Here is a 20583-nt window from a genome sequence, read left to right as displayed (position 1 = left end):
CATGCAAGTGCCGCATTTATTGAATTTTTAAGTTACGATGGCAACCTTGTTACAAGTTGTCTGTGAAGCAAGCCTGAAAGCAGTAGTTTCCGTGGTGTAGCGGTTATCACGTCTGCCTAACACGCAGAAGGTCCCCGGTTCGATCCCGGGCGGAAACACTTTTTCATCACTTTAAACCGACAAGCATTTGCTACGATCTGTACCGAAACCTTGGTAATCACCTTCATACGTCGGACCAGAGGGTCAGTTCCTTAGAGCAAATATGAAATTAGCTTTACATTGACGGGCAGTTTTTTGCGCTGACTCAGCCACCGACGTGCGACCAGTTTGCACAAAACGCTAGGGCTCGTCCGGGATTTGAACCCGGGACCTCCTGCACCCTAAGCAGGAATCATACCCCTAGACCAACGAGCCCTGTGACAGCGCGAGCGCCAAATATTCCAGCAAACTGCGTCCCTCGAAGTCGTCCAGGGTGCTCTTCGAGTCTGGTGCGGCTGGCGGGATGGGGGAGGTGCTCTCTGCCGGCAGTGCTGTTCTTCGACAGACTGTGTAGCGACACAATGGGTCATGGGCAGCACCGTTCTCGGAGGTGCCGTGGCCCGCGGTCGGCGGCCTCCCAGCGCTATTGGCATCTTCATGTAAAGCTGCAGCTGGGCTCGCACTGCCTGCTGCTAAGGAGGTGATTGTTTTTGCTAATGTGACTTGCAATAACGACTGCGCGAAACGCCGCTATCTCGTTCGGGATGCTACGACAGACACCCTCTCGAGCACCCCGAAGACTTGTTGAGCCCTCGGCAGCGATGGGTTTTAGGCTGTCAAAAGAACTATGGTGTGTGCATGCGCGGGCCAAAGAAAGGCTGAGGCGCCTTCGAGTGTACAAGGATGGAGTGAGCGTGTCCGTCGTTTCCGTAGTGTAGCGGTTATCACGTCTGCTTCACACGCAGAAGGTCCCCGGTTCGATCCCGGGCGGGAACAGTATTTTCCTGCCTATGTCGCATACTACTCCAGTGAGCCACGTCATGTGTGGATCTGCTGCATGTACCTTCGTCATGCAAGTGCCGCATTTATTGAATTTTTAAGTTACGATGGCAACCTTGTTACAAGTTGTCTGTGAAGCAAGCCTGAAAGCAGTAGTTTCCGTGGTGTAGCGGTTATCACTTCTGCCTAACACGCAGAAGGTCCCCGGTTCGATCCCGGGCGGAAACACTTTTTCATCACTTTAAACCGACAAGCATTTGCTACGATCTGTACCGAAACCTTGGTAATCACCTTCATACGTCGGACCAGAGGGTCAGTTCCTTAGAGCAAATATGAAATTAGCTTTACATTGACGGGCAGTTTTTTGCGCTGACTCAGCCACCGACGTGCGACCAGTTTGCACAAAACGCTAGGGCTCGTCCGGGATTTGAACCCGGGACCTCCTGCACCCTAAGCAGGAATCATACCCCTAGACCAACGAGCCCTGTGACAGCGCGAGCGCCAAATATTCCAGCAAACTGCGTCCCTCGAAGTCGTCCAGGGTGCTCTTCGAGTCTGGTGCGGCTGGCGGGATGGGGGAGGTGCTCTCTGCCGGCAGTGCTGTTCTTCGACAGACTGTGTGGCGACACAATGGGTCATGGGCAGCACCGTTCTCGGAGGTGCCGTGGCCCGCGGTCGGCGGCCTCCCAGCGCTATTGGCATCTTCATGTAAAGCTGCAGCTGGGCTCGCACTGCCTGCTGCTAAGGAGGTGATTGTTTTTGCTAATGTGACTTGCAATAACGACTGCGCGAAACGCCGCTATCTCGTTCGGGATGCTACGACAGACACCCTCTCGAGCACCCCGAAGACTTGTTGAGCCCTCGGCAGCGATGGGTTTTAGGCTGTCAAAAGAACTATGGTGTGTGCATGCGCGGGCCAAAGAAAGGCTGAGGCGCCTTCGAGTGTACAAGGATGGAGTGAGCGTGTCCGTCGTTTCCGTAGTGTAGCGGTTATCACGTCTGCTTCACACGCAGAAGGTCCCCGGTTCGATCCCGGGCGGGAACAGTATTTTCCTGCCTATGTCGCATACTACTCCAGTGAGCCACGTCATGTGTGGATCTGCTGCATGTACCTTCGTCATGCAAGTGCCGCATTTATTGAATTTTTAAGTTACGATGGCAACCTTGTTACAAGTTGTCTGTGAAGCAAGCCTGAAAGCAGTAGTTTCCGTGGTGTAGCGGTTATCACGTCTGCCTAACACGCAGAAGGTCCCCGGTTCGATCCCGGGCGGAAACACTTTTTCATCACTTTAAACCGACAAGCATTTGCTACGATCTGTACCGAAACCTTGGTAATCACCTTCATACGTCGGACCAGAGGGTCAGTTCCTTAGAGCAAATATGAAATTAGCTTTACATTGACGGGCAGTTTTTTGCGCTGACTCAGCCACCGACGTGCGACCAGTTTGCACAAAACGCTAGGGCTCGTCCGGGATTTGAACCCGGGACCTCCTGCACCCTAAGCAGGAATCATACCCCTAGACCAACGAGCCCTGTGACAGCGCGAGCGCCAAATATTCCAGCAAACTGCGTCCCTCGAAGTCGTCCAGGGTGCTCTTCGAGTCTGGTGCGGCTGGCGGGATGGGGGAGGTGCTCTCTGCCGGCAGTGCTGTTCTTCGACAGACTGTGTAGCGACACAATGGGTCATGGGCAGCACCGTTCTCGGAGGTGCCGTGGCCCGCGGTCGGCGGCCTCCCAGCGCTATTGGCATCTTCATGTAAAGCTGCAGCTGGGCTCGCACTGCCTGCTGCTAAGGAGGTGATTGTTTTTGCTAATTTGACTTGCAATAACGACTGCGCGAAACGCCGCTATCTCGTTCGGGATGCTACGACAGACACCCTCTCGAGCACCCCGAAGACTTGTTGAGCCCTCGGCAGCGATGGGTTTTAGGCTGTCAATAGAACTATGGTGTGTGCATGCGCGGGCCAAAGAAAGGCTGAGGCGCCTTCGAGTGTACAAGGATGGAGTGAGCGTGTCCGTCCTGTAGCGGTTATCACGTCTGCTTCACACGCAGAAGGTCCCCGGTTCGATCCCGGGCGGGAACAGTATTTTCCTGCCTATGTCGCATACTACTCCAGTGAGCCACGTCATGTGTGGATCTGCTGCATGTACCTTCGTCATGCAAGTGCCGCATTTATTGAATTTTTAAGTTACGATGGCAACCTTGTTACAAGTTGTCTGTGAAGCAAGCCTGAAAGCAGTAGTTTCCGTGGTGTAGCGGTTATCACGTCTGCCTAACACGCTCAGTCGGGCTTGAGAAGCCGTGCGGCGCGGACGTGCTGTTTACGTCCTAGCCGCGACCAGCAGCTTAGCGGAGTCGGTGAGTGTTGTGCTAGCGGCGCATCGTCCATCGTACATAGGAAACGTTCACATGGCTCATTCTTTACGAAAGTCGACAGTAAAGTTCACATTCGAGAACCGTTTTGCCCGACCAAACGCGCTTGAAGTTGAACGTTTTTTGAGAGAGGTAGTGAAATTAGATCCCAACGAACTATTTGGTATTCATCTTTCGATAGTGGCAAGTGTTGTATATGTGAAACTTATCAATGACGATTGCTGTGACCGGCTGATTCGAACGTCGGGAGGCTCTTATAAGTTCCTTCACTCCGACGGCAATGTAGGGACAGTCCTTGTGGAACCAGCGGGCATTGGAATCAGAACGGTACGTGTCTTTGAATTACCATTTGAGGTGACTGCCCACCAAGTAACTTCGGCCCTGCAACAGTATGGGACGGTCCTCGCCCATACGGAGGAGAAGTGGTTGAGCTTTGAGACTTACCCTGTTCTTAATGGCGTACGTCAAGTGAGAATCGACCTTCAGAAGCATATCCCCTCCTATGTATACGTTTGTGGCTGCAGAGCGATCGTCATGTATGATGGACAACCTCGTACATGCTCTGGTTGTGGAAAGGAAGGTCACGTTCGGTCGGAGTGTTTACAACGACGTATTGCACAATTGCCGGTGGGCGCGAACCTCGATCCGCAGCGGTCCCAAGCTTGGCCACTTACGTATGTCGCGGCTGCGCGAGGTGCTGTGGTGCCATTCCCCGCTGTTCCCGATCCTCCCGCTGCATCACAGGAGTCGCCCATGCAGCAGGATGCCCCGGTGGTCGAACAGTCTGTGCGGCCGGCGTCAGGCGCCCCCAGTCCGGATGTCTCCGAGCGTGTGGAACCTCCGCGGACGGAAGTGATGGACGTGGTATCTGACGTGACGCCCGAGACGGGAGCGGACTCCGAAACACCTAGTGTGGGACAGTCTCAACCTTCAGACGTTGAGGAATCCCATACTTCACGGCACCAACAAAAGAAGCGCAAGAAACAACGTATCGCGCCCCCAGATGCCGGCGAAGCAGCTCGCCCATATCGTGAAAAAGCAACACGGATTGCACAAACGCAGCGCGGCACTCCGGCGACGAGTTCTGCAACAGACCAGGCCCCTACGCAGCGAGTGGCAAGCCCCCCAGGTCACTGTGGCGTTGACGCCTGCAGTGTGACCCCCATGGACGTGAGTACGACGCGACCCCTTGAACCATGTGATGAGCTGGATCGAAAACTTCCGAACATGCACCGCACCGCCCCTGTGCATGATGAAGTAAATTGGGCTGATGATGTTGAGATAGACGCTCAGGATGTTGGAACGACGGACCAACCACTGGCCGTGGACGACACCCATGGTACCATGGGTAACGCATTACGACCAGGTTCAAGTGAGCCGGTCGACGGCTCGGAGGAAGGACAGCGAACCTAAAAGCTGACGGTGTCGCAGAGTTGTGCCCAATGAACCCTCAACAGGCGTATCGCATAGCGACAATCAACATTAATAAAATCAGCAGTGCTCGTAAACTGCAGCTTCTCAGTGACATGTTACGAGCGGCGGAAGTCGATATCGCCCTGTTACAGGAGGTTAGGGAGTCGGATCTCCAGTCCTTGCGCACATATACCGCTCATGTCCATCCTGGTACCGCGCACGAACTGGGCACCGCCATCTTAACCAAAGAGGGTCTCGAAGTTACGGACGTTGCGTTTCTACCTTCGGCGAGAGGTACAGCGCTTACGCTCGCTGGCGTCCGCGTTATCAATGTCTACGCTCCATCTGGCTCAAGCAATAGAGGCGCCCGCTCGGAATTCTATAGGACTGACATAATGCCCCTGTTCGCGGGCAGGTACGATCACGTCGTTTTCGGCGGCGACTTCAACTGCGTGCTGTCACCCCGCGACCAGACGCCGAACTACAACACATGCCCGGAGCTCTCTGCCGTTATACGTGACATGGCCTTGCAGGACACATGGACCTGCCTCCATGGAGACGCGCCGGGGTTCACGTACTTTACGGCAACGTCAGCGAGCCGCCTGGACCGCATATATACGTCGCGCGAGCTTCGTCTCCGTCTTCAGCAGTCGGAACTCTGGCCGACGATCTTTTCAGATCATTTGGCGTATATCTGCACCATCACTCTGGCGCGCCAGTCAACCTATCGCGGTCGAGGATTGTGGAAATTGAATGTCGCTGTTCTGCAGGAACGTGATTGCCGTGTACAAGTCACCGACACCTGGACGAAATGCTTACGTCGCACACACGCCTATCCGTCGGTGCTCCTCTGGTGGATACATTGCGCCAAACCGGCCTTGAGGAGGACACTAATGAACTACTCCCGCGATAGGATGCAATGGTACAATACCACGGTGGAATTTTACTTTAGTGTCCTCCGTGACATGTACAACCGTCCCGCACAACGACCGGTTAGTCTTGTAGAAATCAACCGCGTCAAAGCCAAACTGTTGCATCTCATGCGCCACAAGATGGATGGCACCGTCATTCGAGCACGACTGGGATATGAGGTCGCGCACGAACGACCCTCATTGCACCACGTGGTCGGGGAAAAGCGGCAGTATACACGGAAACTCATCACGGCACTTCGGACGGTGGACGGCCAGCGGTTAACCACACAGGCCGAGATTAAAAAAGGGTTCGTGGATTATTATGCCAGTCTGTACTCGCAGAAGACACCAGATCAAGAGGCCCTTCATGACATACTCACGGCACTGCCGCGCCGACTCGATCGCGCCACTGTCGATGCACTGCAGGAAGATGTGACGGAAGAGGAAGTGGCGACGGCCTTGGCAAAGGGTCGCAAGAATAAATCGCCTGGACCCGATGGACTGCCTATAGAATTCTACAGAGAATTTCAAAGTATCTTAACGCCGATGTTGCGACAGTTGTGCCAGGAGCTACTCACTCCTGAAGTGGCAGTCCCTCGCGAATTTACGCAGGGAATCATCATTCCAGTCCCGAAGACTTCGTCCGGATACTCTGTGCATCAGTTCCGGCCGATAACACTGCTTAACAGTGATTACAAACTCTTTGCACGACTCCTGGCCCTTCGCTTCCGGTCGGCCCTTACACAGTTAACGGGAAAAGACCAGACTGGAGTCGGTGACAATCGCGCTATTCATATGGCGTTGTGTGATTACCGTGATCTGATAGCCATTGCAGATGCGTGTAGAATGCAAGGTGCCATGCTTGCGGTCGACTTAGAAAAAGCCTTTGATGCAGTCGGCCATGACTTTCTCCGCGAAACAATGACGGCGATGTGTGTACCACAACGGCTCATTGCGTCTGTCTTGCGGCTTCTACATGGATCAGAGTCAATGGTCTTAGTCAACGGACTTTTGGCAGGACCCGTACAGATACACTGCTCTGTCAGACAGGGGTGTCCTCTCTCCATGAGCTTATTTGCCCTCGCGATTGAGCCGCTGTTGGTTCAACTCCACACAACGCTACGGGGCGTCATTGTGCGAGATGATAAATTTGTGTACCGGGCTTACGCGGATGATGTCGTCATCGTCGTACGTTCGAACGCAGAGGTTGACATGGCAATAGATCTGATTGAGAGATATGGCAAAGCGGCCGGTGCACAGCTCAACAGGCGGAAATCGGGAATTATGCACATTGGACGCGGGTTACCCGCGCAACCAGAAACCCGCATTACGGTGCTTACAGAGATGAAATGTTTGGGAGTAACGTACACTCAGAATATGCGCCGCACGATCGCTCTCAACTACAAACGCCTCTTGCACAATATCCGCGCCAGTATCCGACTACACACCTTACGGTCCCTCGATGCGCTGCAAAAGGTAGACTTCGTAAACACCTACCTGGTGTCGAAGATTATATATATAGCGCGAATATTTCCCATGCCGCGGGCGACAGCGGACAGACTCCAGGCAGTCTTCGGCCATTACGTGAACCAAGGACATCTCTTTAAAGTAAGTAACGCGACGCTCACTCTCCCGCTGACAGCTGGCGGCCTCGGACTCATCAATGTATACGTCAAGGCCTTGGCTTTGTTCCTACGACTGACGCTATGGCATTGGAAACGCGACCATAACCGTCTGATCTCCTTCCTCCTGACGGAAATCGTGCCACCCAACCTGGACCCGCCGATCGATATTCACCACATCCCACCAGCCTTGTGCCACTGCCGTACTTTTCTGCTCGACTACAGTTACCTGCGGAAGATGCTGCGTATTGACGACCTGCCCGCAGTCCGGAGTGTGTACGGCACCCTCATGTTGCGACAGCGACGGAATGTGGTTGAAAGCAAGTATCCCCGGTACGACTGGACTGCGGTCTGGTGCAATATCCACCCCCCTAACTTACCGACGGCGGCGCGGGCCACGTGGTACTTTTACGTGAATCGTAAATACCCAACGCAGTCACGTCTGCACCAGATTCATCTCGCGGCATCGCCGCTGTGCCCGACGTGCCAACTGCAAGATACGGACCTCCACCGGCTCGTTTGTGGGGCTGCAAAGGAAGTGTGGCAACTGCTTTGTCGCCTATTGGCCTTCATCCAACGCACGGCGCCGCACGCCATTTCAATGATGTCCATACTCTGCCCTGATGATAACCCGTACCCACGAACGAAGAGACACGCAGTACATTGGTTAATGGGGGTAACTGTGTACTACCTATTTAGCACGTCGGATCATGACGTTGGCGAGTACAGATCATTCTTGGAGAACCAACACGCTATACTGAAGCGAACACAGACATACCGGAAACATTATGCCAATTTTCTTATTAAGGTGTTTGAAGACTTTCTGGTGAACCGTTGACGATAGGCATGAGCAGTTAGTCTATCTATCGCTGTATGGAGATGGTGGTATCTACACATGTAACAATTGTGTAAGGATACAACAAGAATCCATGCATCCTTAATAAAAAAAAAAAAAAAAAAAAAAAAAAAACAAAGAAAAAGGACCTATCCGAATTCACCGGTTATAAATTTGCATCGAGAAGACGGCCTAGCGTCCGGAAAGTCGGAAAGTCTACCCCCCCCCCCCCCTGTCACCAGTGGACATACGTTCCGGAACGGAACCATATGATTTTGGCCCAGGAGGGGCATCTTCATTTTGATGTTAAAAAACAAAAAAAAAATACAAAAAAAAGTGGCAAAAAAAAAAAGTGGTTAAGGCGTAAAAAAAAAAAAAAAAACACGCAGAAGGTCCCCGGTTCGATCCCGGGCGGAAACACTTTTTCATCACTTTAAACCGACAAGCATTTGCTACGATCTGTACCGAAACCTTGGTAATCACCTTCATACGTCGGACCAGAGGGTCAGTTCCTTAGAGCAAATATGAAATTAGCTTTACATTGACGGGCAGTTTTTTGCGCTGACTCAGCCACCGACGTGCGACCAGTTTGCACAAAACGCTAGGGCTCGTCCGGGATTTGAACCCGGGACCTCCTGCACCCTAAGCAGGAATCATACCCCTAGACCAACGAGCCCTGTGACAGCGCGAGCGCCAAATATTCCAGCAAACTGCGTCCCTCGAAGTCGTCCAGGGTGCTCTTCGAGTCTGGTGCGGCTGGCGGGATGGGGGAGGTGCTCTCTGCCGGCAGTGCTGTTCTTCGACAGACTGTGTAGCGACACAATGGGTCATGGGCAGCACCGTTCTCGGAGGTGCCGTGGCCCGCGGTCGGCGGCCTCCCAGCGCTATTGGCATCTTCATGTAAAGCTGCAGCTGGGCTCGCACTGCCTGCTGCTAAGGAGGTGATTGTTTTTGCTAATGTGACTTGCAATAACGACTGCGCGAAACGCCGCTATCTCGTTCGGGATGCTACGACAGACACCCTCTCGAGCACCCCGAAGACTTGTTGAGCCCTCGGCAGCGATGGGTTTTAGGCTGTCAATAGAACTATGGTGTGTGCATGCGCGGGCCAAAGAAAGGCTGAGGCGCCTTCGAGTGTACAAGGATGGAGTGAGCGTGTCCGTCGTTTCCGTAGTGTAGCGGTTATCACGTCTGCTTCACACGCAGAAGGTCCCCGGTTCGATCCCGGGCGGGAACAGTATTTTCCTGCCTATGTCGCATACTACTCCAGTGAGCCACGTCATGTGTGGATCTGCTGCATGTACCTTCGTCATGCAAGTGCCGCATTTATTGAATTTTTAAGTTACGATGGCAACCTTGTTACAAGTTGTCTGTGAAGCAAGCCTGAAAGCAGTAGTTTCCGTGGTGTAGCGGTTATCACGTCTGCCTAACACGCAGAAGGTCCCCGGTTCGATCCCGGGCGGAAACACTTTTTCATCACTTTAAACCGACAAGCATTTGCTACGATCTGTACCGAAACCTTGGTAATCACCTTCATACGTCGGACCAGAGGGTCAGTTCCTTAGAGCAAATATGAAATTAGCTTTACATTGACGGGCAGTTTTTTGCGCTGACTCAGCCACCGACGTGCGACCAGTTTGCACAAAACGCTAGGGCTCGTCCGGGATTTGAACCCGGGACCTCCTGCACCCTAAGCAGGAATCATACCCCTAGACCAACGAGCCCTGTGACAGCGCGAGCGCCAAATATTCCAGCAAACTGCGTCCCTCGAAGTCGTCCAGGGTGCTCTTCGAGTCTGGTGCGGCTGGCGGGATGGGGGAGGTGCTCTCTGCCGGCAGTGCTGTTCTTCGACAGACTGTGTAGCGACACAATGGGTCATGGGCAGCACCGTTCTCGGAGGTGCCGTGGCCCGCGGTCGGCGGCCTCCCAGCGCTATTGGCATCTTCATGTAAAGCTGCAGCTGGGCTCGCACTGCCTGCTGCTAAGGAGGTGATTGTTTTTGCTAATGTGACTTGCAATAACGACTGCGCGAAACGCCGCTATCTCGTTCGGGATGCTACGACAGACACCCTCTCGAGCACCCCGAAGACTTGTTGAGCCCTCGGCAGCGATGGGTTTTAGGCTGTCAAAAGAACTATGGTGTGTGCATGCGCGGGCCAAAGAAAGGCTGAGGCGCCTTCGAGTGTACAAGGATGGAGTGAGCGTGTCCGTCGTTTCCGTAGTGTAGCGGTTATCACGTCTGCTTCACACGCAGAAGGTCCCCGGTTCGATCCCGGGCGGGAACAGTATTTTCCTGCCTATGTCGCATACTACTCCAGTGAGCCACGTCATGTGTGGATCTGCTGCATGTACCTTCGTCATGCAAGTGCCGCATTTATTGAATTTTTAAGTTACGATGGCAACCTTGTTACAAGTTGTCTGTGAAGCAAGCCTGAAAGCAGTAGTTTCCGTGGTGTAGCGGTTATCACTTCTGCCTAACACGCAGAAGGTCCCCGGTTCGATCCCGGGCGGAAACACTTTTTCATCACTTTAAACCGACAAGCATTTGCTACGATCTGTACCGAAACCTTGGTAATCACCTTCATACGTCGGACCAGAGGGTCAGTTCCTTAGAGCAAATATGAAATTAGCTTTACATTGACGGGCAGTTTTTTGCGCTGACTCAGCCACCGACGTGCGACCAGTTTGCACAAAACGCTAGGGCTCGTCCGGGATTTGAACCCGGGACCTCCTGCACCCTAAGCAGGAATCATACCCCTAGACCAACGAGCCCTGTGACAGCGCGAGCGCCAAATATTCCAGCAAACTGCGTCCCTCGAAGTCGTCCAGGGTGCTCTTCGAGTCTGGTGCGGCTGGCGGGATGGGGGAGGTGCTCTCTGCCGGCAGTGCTGTTCTTCGACAGACTGTGTAGCGACACAATGGGTCATGGGCAGCACCGTTCTCGGAGGTGCCGTGGCCCGCGGTCGGCGGCCTCCCAGCGCTATTGGCATCTTCATGTAAAGCTGCAGCTGGGCTCGCACTGCCTGCTGCTAAGGAGGTGATTGTTTTTGCTAATGTGACTTGCAATAACGACTGCGCGAAACGCCGCTATCTCGTTCGGGATGCTACGACAGACACCCTCTCGAGCACCCCGAAGACTTGTTGAGCCCTCGGCAGCGATGGGTTTTAGGCTGTCAAAAGAACTATGGTGTGTGCATGCGCGGGCCAAAGAAAGGCTGAGGCGCCTTCGAGTGTACAAGGATGGAGTGAGCGTGTCCGTCGTTTCCGTAGTGTAGCGGTTATCACGTCTGCTTCACACGCAGAAGGTCCCCGGTTCGATCCCGGGCGGGAACAGTATTTTCCTGCCTATGTCGCATACTACTCCAGTGAGCCACGTCATGTGTGGATCTGCTGCATGTACCTTCGTCATGCAAGTGCCGCATTTATTGAATTTTTAAGTTACGATGGCAACCTTGTTACAAGTTGTCTGTGAAGCAAGCCTGAAAGCAGTAGTTTCCGTGGTGTAGCGGTTATCACGTCTGCCTAACACGCAGAAGGTCCCCGGTTCGATCCCGGGCGGAAACACTTTTTCATCACTTTAAACCGACAAGCATTTGCTACGATCTGTACCGAAACCTTGGTAATCACCTTCATACGTCGGACCAGAGGGTCAGTTCCTTAGAGCAAATATGAAATTAGCTTTACATTGACGGGCAGTTTTTTGCGCTGACTCAGCCACCGACGTGCGACCAGTTTGCACAAAACGCTAGGGCTCGTCCGGGATTTGAACCCGGGACCTCCTGCACCCCAAGCAGGAATCATACCCCTAGACCAACGAGCCCTGTGACAGCGCGAGCGCCAAATATTCCAGCAAACTGCGTCCCTCGAAGTCGTCCAGGGTGCTCTTCGAGTCTGGTGCGGCTGGCGGGATGGGGGAGGTGCTCTCTGCCGGCAGTGCTGTTCTTCGACAGACTGTGTAGCGACACAATGGGTCATGGGCAGCACCGTTCTCGGAGGTGCCGTGGCCCGCGGTCGGCGGCCTCCCAGCGCTATTGGCATCTTCATGTAAAGCTGCAGCTGGGCTCGCACTGCCTGCTGCTAAGGAGGTGATTGTTTTTGCTAATGTGACTTGCAATAACGACTGCGCGAAACGCCGCTATCTCGTTCGGGATGCTACGACAGACACCCTCTCGAGCACCCCGAAGACTTGTTGAGCCCTCGGCAGCGATGGGTTTTAGGCTGTCAAAAGAACTATGGTGTGTGCATGCGCGGGCCAAAGAAAGGCTGAGGCGCCTTCGAGTGTACAAGGATGGAGTGAGCGTGTCCGTCGTTTCCGTAGTGTAGCGGTTATCACGTCTGCTTCACACGCAGAAGGTCCCCGGTTCGATCCCGGGCGGGAACAGTATTTTCCTGCCTATGTCGCATACTACTCCAGTGAGCCACGTCATGTGTGGATCTGCTGCATGTACCTTCGTCATGCAAGTGCCGCATTTATTGAATTTTTAAGTTACGATGGCAACCTTGTTACAAGTTGTCTGTGAAGCAAGCCTGAAAGCAGTAGTTTCCGTGGTGTAGCGGTTATCACGTCTGCCTAACACGCAGAAGGTCCCCGGTTCGATCCCGGGCGGAAACACTTTTTCATCACTTTAAACCGACAAGCATTTGCTACGATCTGTACCGAAACCTTGGTAATCACCTTCATACGTCGGACCAGAGGGTCAGTTCCTTAGAGCAAATATGAAATTAGCTTTACATTGACGGGCAGTTTTTTGCGCTGACTCAGCCACCGACGTGCGACCAGTTTGCACAAAACGCTAGGGCTCGTCCGGGATTTGAACCCGGGACCTCCTGCACCCTAAGCAGGAATCATACCCCTAGACCAACGAGCCCTGTGACAGCGCGAGCGCCAAATATTCCAGCAAACTGCGTCCCTCGAAGTCGTCCAGGGTGCTCTTCGAGTCTGGTGCGGCTGGCGGGATGGGGGAGGTGCTCTCTGCCGGCAGTGCTGTTCTTCGACAGACTGTGTAGCGACACAATGGGTCATGGGCAGCACCGTTCTCGGAGGTGCCGTGGCCCGCGGTCGGCGGCCTCCCAGCGCTATTGGCATCTTCATGTAAAGCTGCAGCTGGGCTCGCACTGCCTGCTGCTAAGGAGGTGATTGTTTTTGCTAATGTGACTTGCAATAACGACTGCGCGAAACGCCGCTATCTCGTTCGGGATGCTACGACAGACACCCTCTCGAGCACCCCGAAGACTTGTTGAGCCCTCGGCAGCGATGGGTTTTAGGCTGTCAAAAGAACTATGGTGTGTGCATGCGCGGGCCAAAGAAAGGCTGAGGCGCCTTCGAGTGTACAAGGATGGAGTGAGCGTGTCCGTCGTTTCCGTAGTGTAGCGGTTATCACGTCTGCTTCACACGCAGAAGGTCCCCGGTTCGATCCCGGGCGGGAACAGTATTTTCCTGCCTATGTCGCATACTACTCCAGTGAGCCACGTCATGTGTGGATCTGCTGCATGTACCTTCGTCATGCAAGTGCCGCATTTATTGAATTTTTAAGTTACGATGGCAACCTTGTTACAAGTTGTCTGTGAAGCAAGCCTGAAAGCAGTAGTTTCCGTGGTGTAGCGGTTATCACTTCTGCCTAACACGCAGAAGGTCCCCGGTTCGATCCCGGGCGGAAACACTTTTTCATCACTTTAAACCGACAAGCATTTGCTACGATCTGTACCGAAACCTTGGTAATCACCTTCATACGTCGGACCAGAGGGTCAGTTCCTTAGAGCAAATATGAAATTAGCTTTACATTGACGGGCAGTTTTTTGCGCTGACTCAGCCACCGACGTGCGACCAGTTTGCACAAAACGCTAGGGCTCGTCCGGGATTTGAACCCGGGACCTCCTGCACCCTAAGCAGGAATCATACCCCTAGACCAACGAGCCCTGTGACAGCGCGAGCGCCAAATATTCCAGCAAACTGCGTCCCTCGAAGTCGTCCAGGGTGCTCTTCGAGTCTGGTGCGGCTGGCGGGATGGGGGAGGTGCTCTCTGCCGGCAGTGCTGTTCTTCGACAGACTGTGTAGCGACACAATGGGTCATGGGCAGCACCGTTCTCGGAGGTGCCGTGGCCCGCGGTCGGCGGCCTCCCAGCGCTATTGGCATCTTCATGTAAAGCTGCAGCTGGGCTCGCACTGCCTGCTGCTAAGGAGGTGATTGTTTTTGCTAATGTGACTTGCAATAACGACTGCGCGAAACGCCGCTATCTCGTTCGGGATGCTACGACAGACACCCTCTCGAGCACCCCGAAGACTTGTTGAGCCCTCGGCAGCGATGGGTTTTAGGCTGTCAAAAGAACTATGGTGTGTGCATGCGCGGGCCAAAGAAAGGCTGAGGCGCCTTCGAGTGTACAAGGATGGAGTGAGCGTGTCCGTCGTTTCCGTAGTGTAGCGGTTATCACGTCTGCTTCACACGCAGAAGGTCCCCGGTTCGATCCCGGGCGGGAACAGTATTTTCCTGCCTATGTCGCATACTACTCCAGTGAGCCACGTCATGTGTGGATCTGCTGCATGTACCTTCGTCATGCAAGTGCCGCATTTATTGAATTTTTAAGTTACGATGGCAACCTTGTTACAAGTTGTCTGTGAAGCAAGCCTGAAAGCAGTAGTTTCCGTGGTGTAGCGGTTATCACGTCTGCCTAACACGCAGAAGGTCCCCGGTTCGATCCCGGGCGGAAACACTTTTTCATCACTTTAAACCGACAAGCATTTGCTACGATCTGTACCGAAACCTTGGTAATCACCTTCATACGTCGGACCAGAGGGTCAGTTCCTTAGAGCAAATATGAAATTAGCTTTACATTGACGGGCAGTTTTTTGCGCTGACTCAGCCACCGACGTGCGACCAGTTTGCACAAAACGCTAGGGCTCGTCCGGGATTTGAACCCGGGACCTCCTGCACCCTAAGCAGGAATCATACCCCTAGACCAACGAGCCCTGTGACAGCGCGAGCGCCAAATATTCCAGCAAACTGCGTCCCTCGAAGTCGTCCAGGGTGCTCTTCGAGTCTGGTGCGGCTGGCGGGATGGGGGAGGTGCTCTCTGCCGGCAGTGCTGTTCTTCGACAGACTGTGTAGCGACACAATGGGTCATGGGCAGCACCGTTCTCGGAGGTGCCGTGGCCCGCGGTCGGCGGCCTCCCAGCGCTATTGGCATCTTCATGTAAAGCTGCAGCTGGGCTCGCACTGCCTGCTGCTAAGGAGGTGATTGTTTTTGCTAATGTGACTTGCAATAACGACTGCGCGAAACGCCGCTATCTCGTTCGGGATGCTACGACAGACACCCTCTCGAGCACCCCGAAGACTTGTTGAGCCCTCGGCAGCGATGGGTTTTAGGCTGTCAAAAGAACTATGGTGTGTGCATGCGCGGGCCAAAGAAAGGCTGAGGCGCCTTCGAGTGTACAAGGATGGAGTGAGCGTGTCCGTCGTTTCCGTAGTGTAGCGGTTATCACGTCTGCTTCACACGCAGAAGGTCCCCGGTTCGATCCCGGGCGGGAACAGTATTTTCCTGCCTATGTCGCATACTACTCCAGTGAGCCACGTCATGTGTGGATCTGCTGCATGTACCTTCGTCATGCAAGTGCCGCATTTATTGAATTTTTAAGTTACGATGGCAACCTTGTTACAAGTTGTCTGTGAAGCAAGCCTGAAAGCAGTAGTTTCCGTGGTGTAGCGGTTATCACGTCTGCCTAACACGCAGAAGGTCCCCGGTTCGATCCCGGGCGGAAACACTTTTTCATCACTTTAAACCGACAAGCATTTGCTACGATCTGTACCGAAACCTTGGTAATCACCTTCATACGTCGGACCAGAGGGTCAGTTCCTTAGAGCAAATATGAAATTAGCTTTACATTGACGGGCAGTTTTTTGCGCTGACTCAGCCACCGACGTGCGACCAGTTTGCACAAAACGCTAGGGCTCGTCCGGGATTTGAACCCGGGACCTCCTGCACCCTAAGCAGGAATCATACCCCTAGACCAACGAGCCCTGTGACAGCGCGAGCGCCAAATATTCCAGCAAACTGCGTCCCTCGAAGTCGTCCAGGGTGCTCTTCGAGTCTGGTGCGGCTGGCGGGATGGGGGAGGTGCTCTCTGCCGGCAGTGCTGTTCTTCGACAGACTGTGTAGCGACACAATGGGTCATGGGCAGCACCGTTCTCGGAGGTGCCGTGGCCCGCGGTCGGCGGCCTCCCAGCGCTATTGGCATCTTCATGTAAAGCTGCAGCTGGGCTCGCACTGCCTGCTGCTAAGGAGGTGATTGTTTTTGCTAATGTGACTTGCAATAACGACTGCGCGAAACGCCGCTATCTCGTTCGGGATGCTACGACAGACACCCTCTCGAGCACCCCGAAGACTTGTTGAGCCCTCGGCAGCGATGGGTTTTAGGCTGTCAAAAGAACTATGGTGTGTGCATGCGCGGGCCAAAGAAAGGCTGAGGCGCCTTCGAGTGTACAAGGATGGAGTGAGCGTGTCCGTCGTTTCCGTAGTGTAGCGGTTATCACGTCTGCTTCACACGCAGAAGGTCCCCGGTTCGATCCCGGGCGGGAACAGTATTTTCCTGCCTATGTCGCATACTACTCCAGTGAGCCACGTCATGTGTGGATCTGCTGCATGTACCTTCTTCATGCAAGTGCCGCATTTATTGAATTTTTAAGTTACGATGGCAACCTTGTTACAAGTTGTCTGTGAAGCAAGCCTGAAAGCAGTAGTTTCCGTCGTGTAGCGGTTATCACGTCTGCCTAACACGCAGAAGGTCCCCGGTTCGATCCCGGGCGGAAACACTTTTTCATCACTTTAAACCGACAAGCATTTGCTACGATCTGTACCGAAACCTTGGTAATCACCTTCATACGTCGGACCAGAGGGTCAGTTCCTTAGAGCAAATATGAAATTAGCTTTACATTGACGGGCAGTTTTTTGCGCTGACTCAGCCACCGACGTGCGACCAGTTTGCACAAAACGCTAGGGCTCGTCCGGGATTTGAACCCGGGACCTCCTGCACCCTAAGCAGGAATCATACCCCTAGACCAACGAGCCCTGTGACAGCGCGAGCGCCAAATATTCCAGCAAACTGCGTCCCTCGAAGTCGTCCAGGGTGCTCTTCGAGTCTGGTGCGGCTGGCGGGATGGGGGAGGTGCTCTCTGCCGGCAGTGCTGTTCTTCGACAGACTGTGTAGCGACACAATGGGTCATGGGCAGCACCGTTCTCGGAGGTGCCGTGGCCCGCGGTCGGCGGCCTCCCAGCGCTATTGGCATCTTCATGTAAAGCTGCAGCTGGGCTCGCACTGCCTGCTGCTAAGGAGGTGATTGTTTTTGCTAATGTGACTTGCAATAACGACTGCGCGAAACGCCGCTATCTCGTTCGGGATGCTACGACAGACACCCTCTCGAGCACCCCGAAGACTTGTTGAGCCCTCGGCAGCGATGGGTTTTAGGCTGTCAAAAGAACTATGGTGTGTGCATGCGCGGGCCAAAGAAAGGCTGAGGCGCCTTCGAGTGTACAAGGATGGAGTGAGCGTGTCCGTCGTTTCCGTAGTGTAGCGGTTGTCACGTGTGCTTCACACGCAGAAGGTCCCCGGTTCGATCCCGGGCGGGAACAGTATTTTCCTGCCTATGTCGCATACTACTCCAGTGAGCCACGTCATGTGTGGATCTGCTGCATGTACCTTCGTCATGCAAGTGCCGCATTTATTGAATTTTTAAGTTACGATGGCAACCTTGTTACAAGTTGTCTGTGAAGCAAGCCTGAAAGCAGTAGTTTCCGTGGTGTAGCGGTTATCACGTCTGCCTAACACGCAGAAGGTCCCCGGTTCGATCCCGGGCGGAAACACTTTTTCATCACTTTAAACCGACAAGCATTTGCTACGATCTGTACCGAAACCTTGGTAATCACCTTCATACGTCGGACCAGAGGGTCAGTTCCTTAGAGCAAATATGAAATTAGCTTTACATTGACGGGCAGTTTTTTGCGCTGACTCAGCCACCGACGTGCGACCAGTTTGCACAAAACGCTAGGGCTCGTCCGGGATTTGAACCCGGGACCTCCTGCACCCTAAGCAGGAATCATACCCCTAGACCAACGAGCCCTGTGACAGCGCGAGCGCCAAATATTCCAGCAAACTGCGTCCCTCGAAGTCGTCCAGGGTGCTCTTCGAGTCTGGTGCGGCTGGCGGGATGGGGGAGGTGCTCTCTGCCGGCAGTGCTGTTCTTCGACAGACTGTGTAGCGACACAATGGGTCATGGGCAGCACCGTTCTCGGAGGTGCCGTGGCCCGCGGTCGGCGGCCTCCCAGCGCTATTGGCATCTTCATGTAAAGCTGCAGCTGGGCTCGCACTGCCTGCTGCTAAGGAGGTGATTGTTTTTGCTAATGTGACTTGCAATAACGACTGCGCGAAACGCCGCTATCTCGTTCGGGATGCTACGACAGACACCCTCTCGAGCACCCCGAAGACTTGTTGAGCCCTCGGCAGCGATGGGTTTTAGGCTGTCAAAAGAACTATGGTGTGTGCATGCGCGGGCCAAAGAAAGGCTGAGGCGCCTTCGAGTGTACAAGGATGGAGTGAGCGTGTCCGTCGTTTCCGTAGTGTAGCGGTTATCACGTCTGCTTCACACGCAGAAGGTCCCCGGTTCGATCCCGGGCGGGAACAGTATTTTCCTGCCTATGTCGCATACTACTCCAGTGAGCCACGTCATGTGTGGATCTGCTGCATGTACCTTCGTCATGCAAGTGCCGCATTTATTGAATTTTTAAGTTACGATGGCAACCTTGTTACAAGTTGTCTGTGAAGCAAGCCTGAAAGCAGTAGTTTCCGTGGTGTAGCGGTTATCACGTCAGCCTAACACGCAGAAGGTTCCCGGTTCGATCCCTGGCGGAAACACTTTTTCATCACTTTAAACCGACAAGCATTTGCTACGATCTGTACCGAAACCTTGGTAATCGCCTTCATACGACGGACCAGAGGGTCAGTTCCTTAGAGCAAATATGAAATTAGCTTTACATTGACGGGCAGTTTTTTGCGCTGACTCAGCCACCGACGTGCGACCAGTTTGCACAAAACGCTAGGGCTCGTCCGGGATTTGAACCCGGGACCTCCTGCACCCTAAGCAGGAATCATACCCCTAGACCAACGAGCCCTGTGACAGCGCGAGCGCCAAATATTCCAGCAAACTGCGTCCCTCGAAGTCGTCCAGGGTGCTCTTCGAGTCTGGTGCGGCTGGCGGGATGGGGGAGGTGCTCTCTGCCGGCAGTGCTGTTCTTCGACAGACTGTGTAGCGACACAATGGGTCATGGGCAGCACCGTTCTCGGAGGTGCCGTGGCCCGCGGTCGGCGGCCTCCCAGCGCTATTGGCATCTTCATGTAAAGCTGCAGCTGGGCTCGCACTGCCTGCTGCTAAGGAGGTGATTGTTTTTGCTAATGTGACTTGCAATAACGACTGCGCGAAACGCCGCTATCTCGTTCGGGATGCTACGACAGACACCCTCTCGAGCACCCCGAAGACTTGTTGAGCCCTCGGCAGCGATGGGTTTTAGGCTGTCAAAAGAACTATGGTGTGTGCATGCGCGGGCCAAAGAAAGGCTGAGGCGCCTTCGAGTGTACAAGGATGGAGTAAGCGTGTCCGTCGTTTCCGTAGTGTAGCGGTTATCACGTCTGCTTCACACGCAGAAGGTCCCCGGTTCGATCCCGGGCGGGAACAGTATTTTCCTGCCTATGTCGCATACTACTCCAGTGAGCCACGTCATGTGTGGATCTGCTGCATGTACCTTCGTCATGCAAGTGCCGCATTTATTGAATTTTTAAGTTACGATGGCAACCTTGTTACAAGTTGTCTGTGAAGCAAGCCTGAAAGCAGTAGTTTCCGTGGTGTAGCGGTTATCACGTCAGCCTAACACGCAGAAGGTTCCCGGTTCGATCCCTGGCGGAAACACTTTTTCATCACTTTAAACCGACAAGCATTTGCTACGATCTGTACCGAAACCTTGGTAATCGCCTTCATACGACGGACCAGAGGGTCAGTTCCTTAGAGCAAATATGAAATTAGCTTTACATTGACGGGCAGTTTTTTGCGCTGACTCAGCCACCGACGTGCGACCAGTTTGCACAAAACGCTAGGGCTCGTCCGGGATTTGAACCCGGGACCTCCTGCACCCTAAGCAGGAATCATACCCCTAGACCAACGAGCCCTGTGACAGCGCGAGCGCCAAATATTCCAGCAAACTGCGTCCCTCGAAGTCGTCCAGGGTGCTCTTCGAGTCTGGTGCGGCTGGCGGGATGGGGGAGGTGCTCTCTGCCGGCAGTGCTGTTCTTCGACAGACTGTGTAGCGACACAATGGGTCATGGGCAGCACCGTTCTCGGAGGTGCCGTGGCCCGCGGTCGGCGGCCTCCCAGCGCTATTGGCATCTTCATGTAAAGCTGCAGCTGGGCTCGC

The 20583-nt window shown here is 54.0% G+C and overlaps 43 non-coding genes across 43 annotated transcripts; 28 read left to right on the top strand and 15 right to left on the bottom strand.

Moving 5' to 3' along the window:
- Nucleotides 1–85: 85 nt before the first annotated feature.
- On the top strand, nucleotides 86–158 carry Trnav-aac (transfer RNA valine (anticodon AAC)). Its single transcript has one exon. It is a non-coding gene; the product is annotated as a tRNA-Val (tRNA).
- Nucleotides 159–342: 184 nt separating this feature from the next.
- On the bottom strand, nucleotides 343–414 carry Trnap-agg (transfer RNA proline (anticodon AGG)). Its single transcript has one exon. It is a non-coding gene; the product is annotated as a tRNA-Pro (tRNA).
- Nucleotides 415–902: 488 nt separating this feature from the next.
- Nucleotides 903–975, top strand: Trnav-cac (transfer RNA valine (anticodon CAC)). Its single transcript has one exon. It is a non-coding gene; the product is annotated as a tRNA-Val (tRNA).
- A 158-nt stretch (nucleotides 976–1133) lies between these two features.
- Nucleotides 1134–1206, top strand: Trnav-aac (transfer RNA valine (anticodon AAC)). Its single transcript has one exon. It is a non-coding gene; the product is annotated as a tRNA-Val (tRNA).
- A 184-nt stretch (nucleotides 1207–1390) lies between these two features.
- Trnap-agg (transfer RNA proline (anticodon AGG)) lies at nucleotides 1391–1462 on the bottom strand. Its single transcript has one exon. It is a non-coding gene; the product is annotated as a tRNA-Pro (tRNA).
- A 488-nt stretch (nucleotides 1463–1950) lies between these two features.
- On the top strand, nucleotides 1951–2023 carry Trnav-cac (transfer RNA valine (anticodon CAC)). The gene has a single exon. It is a non-coding gene; the product is annotated as a tRNA-Val (tRNA).
- Nucleotides 2024–2181: 158 nt separating this feature from the next.
- Nucleotides 2182–2254, top strand: Trnav-aac (transfer RNA valine (anticodon AAC)). The gene has a single exon. It is a non-coding gene; the product is annotated as a tRNA-Val (tRNA).
- Nucleotides 2255–2438: 184 nt separating this feature from the next.
- On the bottom strand, nucleotides 2439–2510 carry Trnap-agg (transfer RNA proline (anticodon AGG)). The gene has a single exon. It is a non-coding gene; the product is annotated as a tRNA-Pro (tRNA).
- A 479-nt stretch (nucleotides 2511–2989) lies between these two features.
- On the top strand, nucleotides 2990–3062 carry Trnav-cac (transfer RNA valine (anticodon CAC)). The gene has a single exon. It is a non-coding gene; the product is annotated as a tRNA-Val (tRNA).
- Nucleotides 3063–8737: 5675 nt separating this feature from the next.
- Nucleotides 8738–8809, bottom strand: Trnap-agg (transfer RNA proline (anticodon AGG)). Its single transcript has one exon. It is a non-coding gene; the product is annotated as a tRNA-Pro (tRNA).
- Nucleotides 8810–9297: 488 nt separating this feature from the next.
- Trnav-cac (transfer RNA valine (anticodon CAC)) lies at nucleotides 9298–9370 on the top strand. The gene has a single exon. It is a non-coding gene; the product is annotated as a tRNA-Val (tRNA).
- Nucleotides 9371–9528: 158 nt separating this feature from the next.
- On the top strand, nucleotides 9529–9601 carry Trnav-aac (transfer RNA valine (anticodon AAC)). The gene has a single exon. It is a non-coding gene; the product is annotated as a tRNA-Val (tRNA).
- A 184-nt stretch (nucleotides 9602–9785) lies between these two features.
- On the bottom strand, nucleotides 9786–9857 carry Trnap-agg (transfer RNA proline (anticodon AGG)). The gene has a single exon. It is a non-coding gene; the product is annotated as a tRNA-Pro (tRNA).
- A 488-nt stretch (nucleotides 9858–10345) lies between these two features.
- Trnav-cac (transfer RNA valine (anticodon CAC)) lies at nucleotides 10346–10418 on the top strand. The gene has a single exon. It is a non-coding gene; the product is annotated as a tRNA-Val (tRNA).
- A 158-nt stretch (nucleotides 10419–10576) lies between these two features.
- Trnav-aac (transfer RNA valine (anticodon AAC)) lies at nucleotides 10577–10649 on the top strand. Its single transcript has one exon. It is a non-coding gene; the product is annotated as a tRNA-Val (tRNA).
- A 184-nt stretch (nucleotides 10650–10833) lies between these two features.
- On the bottom strand, nucleotides 10834–10905 carry Trnap-agg (transfer RNA proline (anticodon AGG)). The gene has a single exon. It is a non-coding gene; the product is annotated as a tRNA-Pro (tRNA).
- A 488-nt stretch (nucleotides 10906–11393) lies between these two features.
- Trnav-cac (transfer RNA valine (anticodon CAC)) lies at nucleotides 11394–11466 on the top strand. Its single transcript has one exon. It is a non-coding gene; the product is annotated as a tRNA-Val (tRNA).
- Nucleotides 11467–11624: 158 nt separating this feature from the next.
- Nucleotides 11625–11697, top strand: Trnav-aac (transfer RNA valine (anticodon AAC)). The gene has a single exon. It is a non-coding gene; the product is annotated as a tRNA-Val (tRNA).
- Nucleotides 11698–11881: 184 nt separating this feature from the next.
- Trnap-ggg (transfer RNA proline (anticodon GGG)) lies at nucleotides 11882–11953 on the bottom strand. Its single transcript has one exon. It is a non-coding gene; the product is annotated as a tRNA-Pro (tRNA).
- Nucleotides 11954–12441: 488 nt separating this feature from the next.
- Nucleotides 12442–12514, top strand: Trnav-cac (transfer RNA valine (anticodon CAC)). The gene has a single exon. It is a non-coding gene; the product is annotated as a tRNA-Val (tRNA).
- Nucleotides 12515–12672: 158 nt separating this feature from the next.
- Trnav-aac (transfer RNA valine (anticodon AAC)) lies at nucleotides 12673–12745 on the top strand. Its single transcript has one exon. It is a non-coding gene; the product is annotated as a tRNA-Val (tRNA).
- Nucleotides 12746–12929: 184 nt separating this feature from the next.
- Trnap-agg (transfer RNA proline (anticodon AGG)) lies at nucleotides 12930–13001 on the bottom strand. The gene has a single exon. It is a non-coding gene; the product is annotated as a tRNA-Pro (tRNA).
- A 488-nt stretch (nucleotides 13002–13489) lies between these two features.
- Trnav-cac (transfer RNA valine (anticodon CAC)) lies at nucleotides 13490–13562 on the top strand. Its single transcript has one exon. It is a non-coding gene; the product is annotated as a tRNA-Val (tRNA).
- Nucleotides 13563–13720: 158 nt separating this feature from the next.
- On the top strand, nucleotides 13721–13793 carry Trnav-aac (transfer RNA valine (anticodon AAC)). Its single transcript has one exon. It is a non-coding gene; the product is annotated as a tRNA-Val (tRNA).
- Nucleotides 13794–13977: 184 nt separating this feature from the next.
- Trnap-agg (transfer RNA proline (anticodon AGG)) lies at nucleotides 13978–14049 on the bottom strand. Its single transcript has one exon. It is a non-coding gene; the product is annotated as a tRNA-Pro (tRNA).
- A 488-nt stretch (nucleotides 14050–14537) lies between these two features.
- On the top strand, nucleotides 14538–14610 carry Trnav-cac (transfer RNA valine (anticodon CAC)). Its single transcript has one exon. It is a non-coding gene; the product is annotated as a tRNA-Val (tRNA).
- A 158-nt stretch (nucleotides 14611–14768) lies between these two features.
- Trnav-aac (transfer RNA valine (anticodon AAC)) lies at nucleotides 14769–14841 on the top strand. The gene has a single exon. It is a non-coding gene; the product is annotated as a tRNA-Val (tRNA).
- Nucleotides 14842–15025: 184 nt separating this feature from the next.
- Nucleotides 15026–15097, bottom strand: Trnap-agg (transfer RNA proline (anticodon AGG)). Its single transcript has one exon. It is a non-coding gene; the product is annotated as a tRNA-Pro (tRNA).
- A 488-nt stretch (nucleotides 15098–15585) lies between these two features.
- Nucleotides 15586–15658, top strand: Trnav-cac (transfer RNA valine (anticodon CAC)). Its single transcript has one exon. It is a non-coding gene; the product is annotated as a tRNA-Val (tRNA).
- Nucleotides 15659–15816: 158 nt separating this feature from the next.
- On the top strand, nucleotides 15817–15889 carry Trnav-aac (transfer RNA valine (anticodon AAC)). Its single transcript has one exon. It is a non-coding gene; the product is annotated as a tRNA-Val (tRNA).
- Nucleotides 15890–16073: 184 nt separating this feature from the next.
- Trnap-agg (transfer RNA proline (anticodon AGG)) lies at nucleotides 16074–16145 on the bottom strand. Its single transcript has one exon. It is a non-coding gene; the product is annotated as a tRNA-Pro (tRNA).
- A 488-nt stretch (nucleotides 16146–16633) lies between these two features.
- On the top strand, nucleotides 16634–16706 carry Trnav-cac (transfer RNA valine (anticodon CAC)). The gene has a single exon. It is a non-coding gene; the product is annotated as a tRNA-Val (tRNA).
- A 158-nt stretch (nucleotides 16707–16864) lies between these two features.
- On the top strand, nucleotides 16865–16937 carry Trnav-aac (transfer RNA valine (anticodon AAC)). The gene has a single exon. It is a non-coding gene; the product is annotated as a tRNA-Val (tRNA).
- Nucleotides 16938–17121: 184 nt separating this feature from the next.
- Nucleotides 17122–17193, bottom strand: Trnap-agg (transfer RNA proline (anticodon AGG)). The gene has a single exon. It is a non-coding gene; the product is annotated as a tRNA-Pro (tRNA).
- A 488-nt stretch (nucleotides 17194–17681) lies between these two features.
- Trnav-cac (transfer RNA valine (anticodon CAC)) lies at nucleotides 17682–17754 on the top strand. The gene has a single exon. It is a non-coding gene; the product is annotated as a tRNA-Val (tRNA).
- A 158-nt stretch (nucleotides 17755–17912) lies between these two features.
- Trnav-aac (transfer RNA valine (anticodon AAC)) lies at nucleotides 17913–17985 on the top strand. Its single transcript has one exon. It is a non-coding gene; the product is annotated as a tRNA-Val (tRNA).
- Nucleotides 17986–18169: 184 nt separating this feature from the next.
- Trnap-agg (transfer RNA proline (anticodon AGG)) lies at nucleotides 18170–18241 on the bottom strand. Its single transcript has one exon. It is a non-coding gene; the product is annotated as a tRNA-Pro (tRNA).
- Nucleotides 18242–18729: 488 nt separating this feature from the next.
- Nucleotides 18730–18802, top strand: Trnav-cac (transfer RNA valine (anticodon CAC)). Its single transcript has one exon. It is a non-coding gene; the product is annotated as a tRNA-Val (tRNA).
- Nucleotides 18803–18960: 158 nt separating this feature from the next.
- Nucleotides 18961–19033, top strand: Trnav-aac (transfer RNA valine (anticodon AAC)). The gene has a single exon. It is a non-coding gene; the product is annotated as a tRNA-Val (tRNA).
- Nucleotides 19034–19217: 184 nt separating this feature from the next.
- Nucleotides 19218–19289, bottom strand: Trnap-agg (transfer RNA proline (anticodon AGG)). The gene has a single exon. It is a non-coding gene; the product is annotated as a tRNA-Pro (tRNA).
- Nucleotides 19290–19777: 488 nt separating this feature from the next.
- Nucleotides 19778–19850, top strand: Trnav-cac (transfer RNA valine (anticodon CAC)). The gene has a single exon. It is a non-coding gene; the product is annotated as a tRNA-Val (tRNA).
- Nucleotides 19851–20008: 158 nt separating this feature from the next.
- Trnav-aac (transfer RNA valine (anticodon AAC)) lies at nucleotides 20009–20081 on the top strand. Its single transcript has one exon. It is a non-coding gene; the product is annotated as a tRNA-Val (tRNA).
- Nucleotides 20082–20265: 184 nt separating this feature from the next.
- Trnap-agg (transfer RNA proline (anticodon AGG)) lies at nucleotides 20266–20337 on the bottom strand. The gene has a single exon. It is a non-coding gene; the product is annotated as a tRNA-Pro (tRNA).
- Nucleotides 20338–20583: the final 246 nt, after the last annotated feature.

The sequence above is a fragment of the Schistocerca nitens genome, chromosome 2, assembly GCF_023898315.1.
Source record: "Schistocerca nitens isolate TAMUIC-IGC-003100 chromosome 2, iqSchNite1.1, whole genome shotgun sequence".
Lineage (NCBI taxonomy): Eukaryota > Metazoa > Arthropoda > Insecta > Orthoptera > Acrididae > Schistocerca > Schistocerca nitens.
The sequence above is the reverse complement of the archived record's forward strand: the minus strand, read 5'-3'. Positions and strand labels throughout refer to the sequence as shown.